This window comes from Camelus bactrianus, unplaced genomic scaffold (assembly GCF_048773025.1).
Source record: "Camelus bactrianus isolate YW-2024 breed Bactrian camel unplaced genomic scaffold, ASM4877302v1 HiC_scaffold_47, whole genome shotgun sequence".
Lineage (NCBI taxonomy): Eukaryota > Metazoa > Chordata > Mammalia > Artiodactyla > Camelidae > Camelus > Camelus bactrianus.
In genome coordinates, this window is record NW_027413963.1 from 92,808 (window position 1) to 102,500 (window position 9,693).

The following is a 9,693-nucleotide window of genomic DNA, read 5'->3' on the forward strand; positions in this document are numbered from 1 at the left end:
ATGTATGATGCTCAAGAAATTGTGTGAGGGGCAATCCTGAGATTGACCGTGAGGGCGCAACAGATGGCAGATATTTCCTTAGGGTAAAACAATGGACGGTCATGGGAAGCCAGATCATCCATTAACAGAACTTGGTTCTGGCAGGAAAGCATGTGGTTTAACCCCAGGGAAATATTTGCTATCTCGAGATGTCCCAGAGGCAATCACAGGATACACTTAGAAATTTTGCATCCCCCGAGGAGGGTGATTGTTCCTGGAAGGGATAGGCCTGAAATGAATCAGTTAGCCAGCAAGCAGAACTTCGTGCTTCTGGCATGAAATATCTAAAGCCCCACCTCTTTGATCGCATTTCTTTTTTTTTTTTCCCTGAGCCGTATACTCCCAATAAACAGGATGTCGACCAGGCTTTTGGCACTCTAGATCCACGAGACCTTGAGTCCCCTGGTCCCATTTTCGCTCTTTACTTGGTCTCTTTGTTTCTTAATTCTTGCGTCGCCCGTCCTCAGACACGGTCCGGAGCTGCGCTGGACACAGCACCCGTCCTACCCGACTCGTGAGTGACCTATAGTTTTTAAATGAAAGCTACAAAATCTCTGGTCATGTCGATCTGCTGGTCTCGTCTGTATGAGACAGGGCAGTACCTGAGTTTCAGAGACACACACAGACACACACACACACACACACACACAGACACAGACACAGACACACACAGACACACACACACACACACACACACACACACACACACACACACACACACTCTAAAGGGAACAAAGAACAAAGAAAGATAGAGAAAGAAAAAGAAAAAGGCTCAGGGGAATAAAGGATTCGCTTGCTCTCTGTGACATGACCCAGTAGACCTAGTTGTCACGAGACAGGAAGCTCAACTCTCCGTGTTTACATTATCTGTTCCTGAGCTTTCTTGCAGAAAATTCTCATGCGTTTCTTTCCCCTCACGGAAGTCTTCTCTATTCCCCACAGAGCCTGGGGCGATGGCTCTTCACCCTGGAGCCGCCTGCGGCCGATCCAAGATATCGGATGATTTATGGAAGTGATCAGTGATCCTGAGACAAAGCCCTTCCTTTAGGTAGAAAAGCATGGCCCCTGCTGCTCAGGGAGCTGGCACTCCCCCTCCCTCTCCCCTCATGCCACCTTCTCCTTTGTGCACAAGCTATCGCTTTCGCAAAAGAGCTTGGCTTGCCTGAGAGTCTTGTGGAAGCCATCCTCATTTCTATGGTACTGCCGTCCAAGGATCTGGAAAGGGCCCGGTCCCATGTATGCATGTATGCATGTAGGCACTTGTGTATGTCCCCGGCTTGTAGGCCTGGCATGTTTCTTCCTCCACATACACTTGCCAGAGTTCATTCATGAAAGAGCTCTATGGAACTGGTTTTCAAGGGAACATGCAGGCAGGGAATGCGAACAGGAAGGAACCCAAATGTTTTCCTTCAGGTTGACATGATCTAGGACAGATCCTTTCATCCAGAAAAGCAAATGTCAAGGGATCGGTCTCGTGAAAAGAGCCATGTCTTGATTGTGACGAGCAGCATTCGAGGTGAAACTTTTCGCCTCCCTAGGTTTACCCCGAATCCATTAAGTTCCTGTGGGTTATCTCTGTCATAAAACGTGTCAGCCAGGAAAAAAAAAAAAAAAAAAGAGTCTGGGAGCGATGGTTGGCTCGGTCTCAAGTCTCAGGAAGTGTTCACACCCCAAGCAGTCCGAGGGGGTAGTGTGTGTGTGTGGGGGGGAGGCGGTCCATCTCTGAAAAATTGGTGCCTCCTCCACGTAGTTTTTGGTCCCTTGCAACTGAAGCATCTGGCAACGTCCCTGGAATGTTTAGATCGTTTCCAAAGAAGATGAGATACGGAAGCGTTCGTTCCTGGCTCCATGAGTCGAAGGGGACGTGCTTTAATATCTTTCTGACAGAAAAGACTCGAGATCTGTCAGTGTGTTGGCCGACATGACTGGTATACCTTCGGAGGATGGATGGACCTACAGACAGACAGACAGACCGGAATACATACATACTTACTTACATACGTACATATGTAAACATACAATACAATACAATACAATACAATACAATACAATACAATACAATACAATACAATACAATACAACAAAACAAAATGAAACAGAATAAAATAAAATAAAATAAAATAAAATAAAATAAAATAAAATAAATTAATTTAAATGAAAATAAAAGGATGCTGTGAGGAGAAAGTGTCTGTTTCTGGCTAGGACCAAATCGTGTCCCTACGTGGACCGGTTGGGAAAGACTGGTGTCCCAGATGGTTCACCGTGACTTCCTCGTGAACATTTGCTGTGACCGATTCGGGCTTCGGAACTGTCACGGTCTCGTTCTGAGGAACATCTCCTGGAAAGCATGTGGAGACCGTCTTCGTCTGCCGTCCTTAGGAAACGTTCCAGCAGAGCGGGTGTCCGAGAGCCTCTAGGGGCGATGGCTATGCTTCGTGGATGTCTGTCCCTCTTCAGGCCGAATTTCATGGAAGTATGCTGATCTGGCCAGCCGACAAGTCTGAATGGGGGTGATTTTTTGGTAGAAATGCGCGTCCTTGGAGAGACCAGGGGAAGGGGAGCATGTCTCAGTGGAAACTCTCGTACAGCGTGATAGAGATGAGAATGCGGTTCTGTGTCATCATCTTTGCGTGCTTCCCGCCACCCTCCCCCTCCCCGCCCCGCCCCGCCTTCCACTGATACGCTGGGCCACGTCACGCGTGCTTCGAGTTTTCTCCGATGGTTGGCCAACGCTCTTCCGACTCCCGTTGCCCATGGTTCTCCCGCTTTGGACTTGGCATCCTCGAGAACCAAAGCCGCCCTTTCCCTGAAGCCCCGCCGAGCCGGGCTGAGCAGCTGGACATCCGCTGGAGAGAGGTCACTGCCGTGTCCCCTCTCGAGACCCTCCTCCTGCCCGTTGCTGTGGAGGCCACTCAGAAAGTGGACCTGAACCCGCATGCGTTTTTCAGGCCACCCGAGCCTCTTCGAGCCCGACGCCTAGACATCTTCCTGACTGGTGGCGCTCCGGACTCACACCCTGGGTTTCTCGTTGGCTTCAGCCACGGACCTTTGTCTTCCTGGAACGAAAGACCAGACCGGTTTCATCAGGTGGAACCACCTGCCTGGTGGCGGGACTGTCGTGGAACCCTATGGACCACCCCGAAGTGTATATGCAGCCCAAGGGTGATCTCTCCAGTTGAACAACCATCGAGGCCCAAAAGGACCCCTGCCCCGGGAAGAAAGAAACTTTGACCTTGACCCTTAGCTGCCCGAACGAGAATTTGGATCAGGGTTGGGTAGGGTGATGGAGATCTCCCTTGGCACAGTTCCCGTGTGCGGGACTTTCAATGACTCTGTCTTCCTGAAAGGACACCCGCCCCCTGACCACGCTGTCTCGTCATCAGTTTGTTTCCACGAGGGACGAACCATCATTGTGTGCACGACAAAGTTGGCCGCTGCCTGTTTGGTCCGCCATCGCTCCGTAAGGGACCGACGAAGTGTGCGTCGTGACCAGTGACCGATTTCGGAGCCCGTGGGTGGTGGGCGGGTGTGTATCTGTTTTCCAGGTCACGCGCGACGCGGTGTGTCGTGGTGTGGCCCGCCCGGCCACCCCACCTCCCTTCCCCCATGGAAAATCAAGGGAGAGTATTGCCCGAGACAGACGAAAGTGCAGCCACGAAACCTAAAAGGATGACCCTGGATGTCAACTTGGAGGTGGCTAGGAGACGGCTGAGCATGCATAGGATCACACTGCACTGCCACCGTGTGGGATGCCGCACATGTGTCGCCGTCGTGGTTTTCATCTCCTCCACCTATTGCCCTCACCTACATCCACTCTTTATCTCACTGAACTCTTTTTTTTTTTTTTTTTTTTTTTTCCGGTAAGACAGTGAGAATTTTCCCTCTCTCTCTCTCTCTCTCTCTCTCTCTGTCTCTCTCTCTCCTACTGTCTCTCATAATTGACCTGACAAGGGGATGTCCGTTTTCACGTGTCCAACATAGCGATTCGGGATTCTTCCATGTTCCACGATGATCACCGTGATGAGTCTGGTTACGGATCAGTCACCGGACAGCGTCATGACAATAGTATGGATTGACTCTACTCGCCCTGCTGTCCATGACCTCCCGTAATTTGTGTATTTATTAATTGGAGTTAACTGGAAGCTTGTACTTTTTCCTCTCCCTCACCCATTGCACTCATTGTTCCTTCTTGGTATCCATGAGCCTGTTTCAGCTTCCTTGCATGTGTTCCTGCGTATTGTCTTGGGGATTCTGCCTCGAAGTGACAACATCCCTCTCGAACTTAAGTCACTTAGTTAACATCATCCCCTCTAGGTGTAGTCCAGACCACGTGGCACTGTCCATTCGTCCATCCGCGGGCCCGTAGTGGAACTGCCGGGTCTTCCAGGAGTTTTCTGTGGAATGTTTTGAGGGACTTCTGTCCTGTTTTCCCTAATGGCTTTCCTCCACCTCCGTTTCGCCCTCTCCCCCTCGCCCCCACCACCAACCCCTGTTCCGTGTTGCCTTCTGTCTTCCGTCGGAGAGCGGAGTCTGTCAGGTATGAGTCGAGAGCTCTGTGTCCGCCTGCCAGCCCGCCCACCCGGCCCCATCTCGAACGGTGGTCTCTATCACGTGTTCCGTCAGGAGCAGGCACTTTCTGCTTGTTTTTGGAACTTGCTGTCGAGATTCCAGGTTCTGGGCCTGTCCGGATATCTCTTGGAAACGGAAATGTGTGCGTTTTCCCCTTTTTTAAATTGTGTTCGTTTGTTTACTTACTTATTTATTTATTTACTTACTTACATTTATTTATTTATTTAGGCCTTTTTTTTTTGGTTCTTGCTGCTGTTGTTGCTTTCGGTGGTTGTTTGTTTATTCGGGGAGGGGAGGTAATTCGTTTCTTTTGCTGGTTTGTTGCCTGACTTAGTGATTGCCTGACTTACCGACTTCCTTATTGACTTGAACGGAAGTCCTGAAGATCGAACCCTGGACCTCGCGCGTGCTGGGCAGGCACTCTGCCGCTGAGTTCTACGCTCCATCCTCCCCCTCGCCCCCTCCCCCATTTGGGGGAGGAAAAAAATAATTTTTTTTTTTCCTTTTAAACTGAAAACGTCCGTTTGGGTCTCCTGCACGTGTTTCATCCCTGGTTTTCTGGCTTCTAGGAGGTGGAGTTGACCGAGTTCTTGGACTGTTGAGGAGAGGAACCCCTGATGGGCTGCGGTTGTGCTTTTTCTACGGTGTTTTTGTTTTTGTTTTTAAACCCCAGAGTAGTTCTACAGCTTGATTTCCCTTTGGTGGTGGGTTTTGTCGTTTGTTTTCATGTTTCCTTTCTTTCTTTCTTTCTTTCTTTCTTTCTTTCTTTCTTTCTTTCTTTCTTTCTTTCTTTCTTTCTTTCTTTCTTTCTTTCTTTCTTTTCTTTCTTCCTTCCTTCCTTCCTTCCTTCCTTCCTTCCTTTCTTCCTTTCTTCCTTTCTTCCTTTCTTTCTTCCTTTCTTCATTTCTTTCTTCCTTCCTTTCTTCCTTCCTTTCTTCCTTTCTTCCTTCCTTCCTTCCTTTCTTCCTTTCTTTTTCCTTTCTTTCCTTTCTTTCTTTCCTTTCTTTCCTTTCTTTCTTTCCTTTCTTTCTTTTCTTTCTTTTTTTTTTTTTTTCGGATGGGGCTACAGTTTCCTTGTCCACGTTGACTGTGTCAAACACACACACCGACACACACACGCACACCCAGACACGCGGATGCGCATGCACAGTGTTGCTCTGTGTAGATGCACTGAACCTCGATTTACCGAGCGGGTGGCTATCGACTCGCCCCCCCGAACCCCCGCCCGCATTTTTTTGTTTTCCCTCCTCCTTCCTGCGGTTGTGGTCAGCCGTGCTGACGTCCGTGTTCTCACGACCGACCGCGAGTGCGTTTTCCCCACGCGCCCGTTTGTTGTCTTTGGGCTTTGTCGCGATCTGTGCCGAGATCGATTTCTCTTTCCGCTTCGATGGGGTTCGCGGTCTTCATCCTTTCTTTTCTAGCTTCTGGGCTTTGCCTGTCTGCTTTCGAAAGACCTCCCGCATTCGAGAGGACGGACTCCAAAGCCGATTCCTGCGTTGTTCTCTGAGCGCTCGCCTGGTTTCGGTTTGCCAGCCCCCGCCTTCCCTCCCTCTTCCCCTCCTCCCCTTCCCAACCTCCCACCCGGGAACCCGGGATCTCGTCCTGGTCGCTCTGGGCCACCCGCGGCGTCGGCCCCGGCCCCGCCGGCGTGTCCGTGTGATCTCCCCCGCCCGGGGAATCGCGTGGGGAGCGCGTCCCCTTCGCGGCAGCCGCCCGGCCGGCCGTGTCTTGCCAAACCCCGGCTCCCTCCGTCCTCCCCGCCCTGATCTGTTGCCGGGGTCGCGTCGCGCCGCGTCGCGTCGTGTCGCCTCGTGTCGTGCCGTGCCGTGCCGTGCCGTGCCGTGACGAGGGTGAGCGGGCTCCGAGGCGGACGCCACGGGGCCGCCCGGCGCCTCAGTCCGGGACGAGCTCGGGCGTTTGGGCGGCCGGCGGCGGTCGGGATCGGTTCCGGGGACGTTGGCGACGGTTGTCGGGCGCCATCTGGCTGCCGCTCTGAGATTGTCCCTCTTCTCCCGAGCGTCGGCGACCTCGGCAAGGGATGGGGCTCGGCGGCGGGGCCCGAGGCAGACTTCGGGGAGGCTGGCGACACCGGCGGTGACAGTCCCCGTGGCGCTGAGCCGCGGGCGCGTCCTGCTCTCGGCGCAGATTGGACTCGCAGGATGATGAGGGGGTGACTGTCGCCGCGCTCCCGGGATCTCGTGTGCCGGGGGAAGCCGTGTGGCCTGGCCTGGTCGACCAGCATCCGCCTGTGCCCCTCCAGCCGCGGAGACCGACCCGAGCCGATCGGACACGGCCTGCGCCTTGCCGCCGCGGGGGAAAGGGAGAGAGTGTCCCGCGCCCGGGCCGCCGGCGGCTAGGTGGTCAGGCCCTCGTCTGCGTCCCTTGGACGACTGCTCGTGAGGCGAGGAGCGGCCCGGGCCCAGTGCGGTGAGGCCGGGGACGGGCGCGCTGGGGTTCCCGGTCGTCGGAGGCGCCTCCTTGGATGAAATGTTTTCTGAGTCCCGATGGATCCGGAGACGTGGCTGGGCCGGCCCCTGTTGGCGCGGGAGGCCTGGGAGGGGGGGTGCCCCCCGCCCCTTAAGCCTGCCCGCGTGGGTTCCGGTGGCGTTGGAGGGACCGAGACTTCATCCGGACTCGGGGACCGGCACGGGGGCGTCCTGCGAGGGATGTGGGGGAGGCAGGCTTTCCCCGGCCCGGGGCCCGGTGCTCGGGAGCGGTCCCTCGTGGGGGGCCCTCTCGTCGGAGGCGCCTCTGTGGCATCTCCCCGAGTCCCCGGCCACGCGGGCGAGAAAAGGGCAGGGCGTCCCCGGCCTGATCCCGTCTCCCTCTCGTCCCTTCCCCTTCCCCTTCCCATTCCCATTCCCATTCCCATTCCCACTTCTCCTCCTAAGCCTCCTCCTAATCCCCCTCCCCTCTCCCCTCTCCCCTCTCCCCTCCCCCTACCAACCCCCCCACCCCGGTCGATCAGATGGCCCCCGAGAGCTTCGGGGCTGCCATTTATGGGGGTAGGGCTGGGGGCAGGTGGCCGGACCGAGGTCCCGGGGTCCCCCCTGCAAATCGTGGACCCGCCCCGTTTCTGGGCGCTGTCATTTTTCCTGTCGTGTTGGGCATTTTCTGCCAGCAGATAGGTGCTGACACGGTCTTCCTCGGTGTCTGTCACCGAGTGTTGGGTCTCCGGACGCGTGCGGGGCTCTGGGTTTCTCTCTGCGTGAGCCCTGGCCTGGTAGCCGACTCCGCTTCTGACACTTGAGCCGCCCGCCCGGGCCTGCGCGCCGGCTCTCGTGTGTGCGTCCGGCTGACGTGGCCCGTGGTGCCACCTCCGGTCTCTGGTGGCCCGAGGGCGGTGGGGTGAGGTGGCGGCGTGGGTCTTTTACCCCGTGCGCTCCCCGCCGCAGGCACCCGGTGGTGGCCGGCACGACCCCACCCCCGTAGGCTCCGTGCCGCGTGTCAGGCATTCCCCGCCTGGGGTCGTTGGCCGCTCTCCTCGGAGAGGACTGAGGAGTGGGTGGCGCCTGGCGAGGCTGAAGCAGGCCCCTCTGGTGGTTGTCCTCGCCGGGCCCTCCCCTCTGGGGCCTCCCTGCCCCACATGGCTGGCTCGCTCGCTCGCTCACTCACTCACCTGATCGATGTGGTGAAGTCATGCTCCCCCGGGCCGGGCCTAAGCCGCGCCAGACGAGGGACGGGGACGTTCATGGCGAACGTGGCTTCTCTTCTCGTTCTGCCTGCGGGTCCCTCGCCTCTCCTCTGCCGCCCGTGGGTGGCGGGGGGAAGGCAGGGGTGCGGACTCCGGCCCGACCTCGGTCTCCCGTGCCTTGTGGTGTCGGCGGGGCCGGGGTCTTGTGACGCGGCAGACACTCTCGCCTCCTCGCCTGCTCGGCGTCCTGTCTCGCGAGCGGCCCTCCCCCGCGGCGGGGGAGGGCTGCCCCGCCGCCACGCCACGTACCCCCTCGTCGGGGTGTGAGCGTGTCTCGCCTTGGTCCTCTGCGGTGCCCCTGGAGCGCTCCAGGTTGTCCCTCAGGTGCCCGAGGCCGAGCGGCGGCATCGCTTCCCGTCCCCAGCGAGTCCTCTCGGGTAACCCCTGCGGTGGTCGTGTCTCCCGAGCGCCTCTCTTGAGGCGTGGGGGAGGGGTCGAGACGGTAAGCGAGGCGTGGCCGCTCCCCACCCTCGGTGGGGCCGGGGCCGCCTCCTGAACGTCAGTCCTCACCCTGTACCGGGGGGGGGACTGACGTGGCCGGGCGCACGCCGGGTGGGTCCCCCTCAGCGGGGTTCGCGCCCGGGCGTGGGAGCGATCGTGGTGGGGCCGGGTGATGTGCCGGTGGGGGGCGGGCGTCTGTCCCGTCCCCACGCGGTCTTGGGTGTGTCTCCTCGCGAGGTGGCACGCACGGGTTCTCCCCGGTCCCGACCGCGAGCGCTCGCTTCTTGGCCCGCTGCTTACCCCTACCGCAGACCCCTCCTGCCCAGCCGAGCGCTGGCGTACACGTTGGCGGGCTTCCGTAGGCCTGAACGGGGCACGCTGGGTGGGGGGCGATGCGCCCTCGGTGAGAAAGCCTTCTCTAGCGATCTGAGAGGGGAGCCTTGGGGGCACCGGACCCCCCAGCCGCCGCTCCTCCATCCAGAGCGTGCAGTCACTCTCCACGGGGAGCGACTGCCGCGGCGTGTGGGCAGGGCCCCGTCGCTTTGGCGTGTGGGCTGCGCTGGCCCCGCGGTGGGGCCGAGTGCTGTTCTTGGCCTGCTGTGGCCCGCGCCTCCCCCCTCCGAGTCGGGGGAGGGTTCCGCCGGGCCGGGCCCGGCGTCTGGCGCGGGGCCGTGCGAGCGCGCGCGTGCGTGTGCGCGGGCTTGGCCTCCCCGGCGCGTGCCGTGGGGGGAGGGGGAAGGCGGTCCACCCCGACTTGGGCCCCCCCCACCAGTCTCCGCGCCGCGAGGAGCCACCCCACCTGTTCCGGTCCCGAGACGCAGCCACCGGTGGCGGTGCGTGGGCCACGGGTCGGGCCGCCTCGCTCGGCAGCGTTTCCCCGGGCCGCGAGGCCTGGGGGCGGGCCAGACGAAGCTGGGTGGCGGTGGTGGACGGACAGACGAGACGCAGAC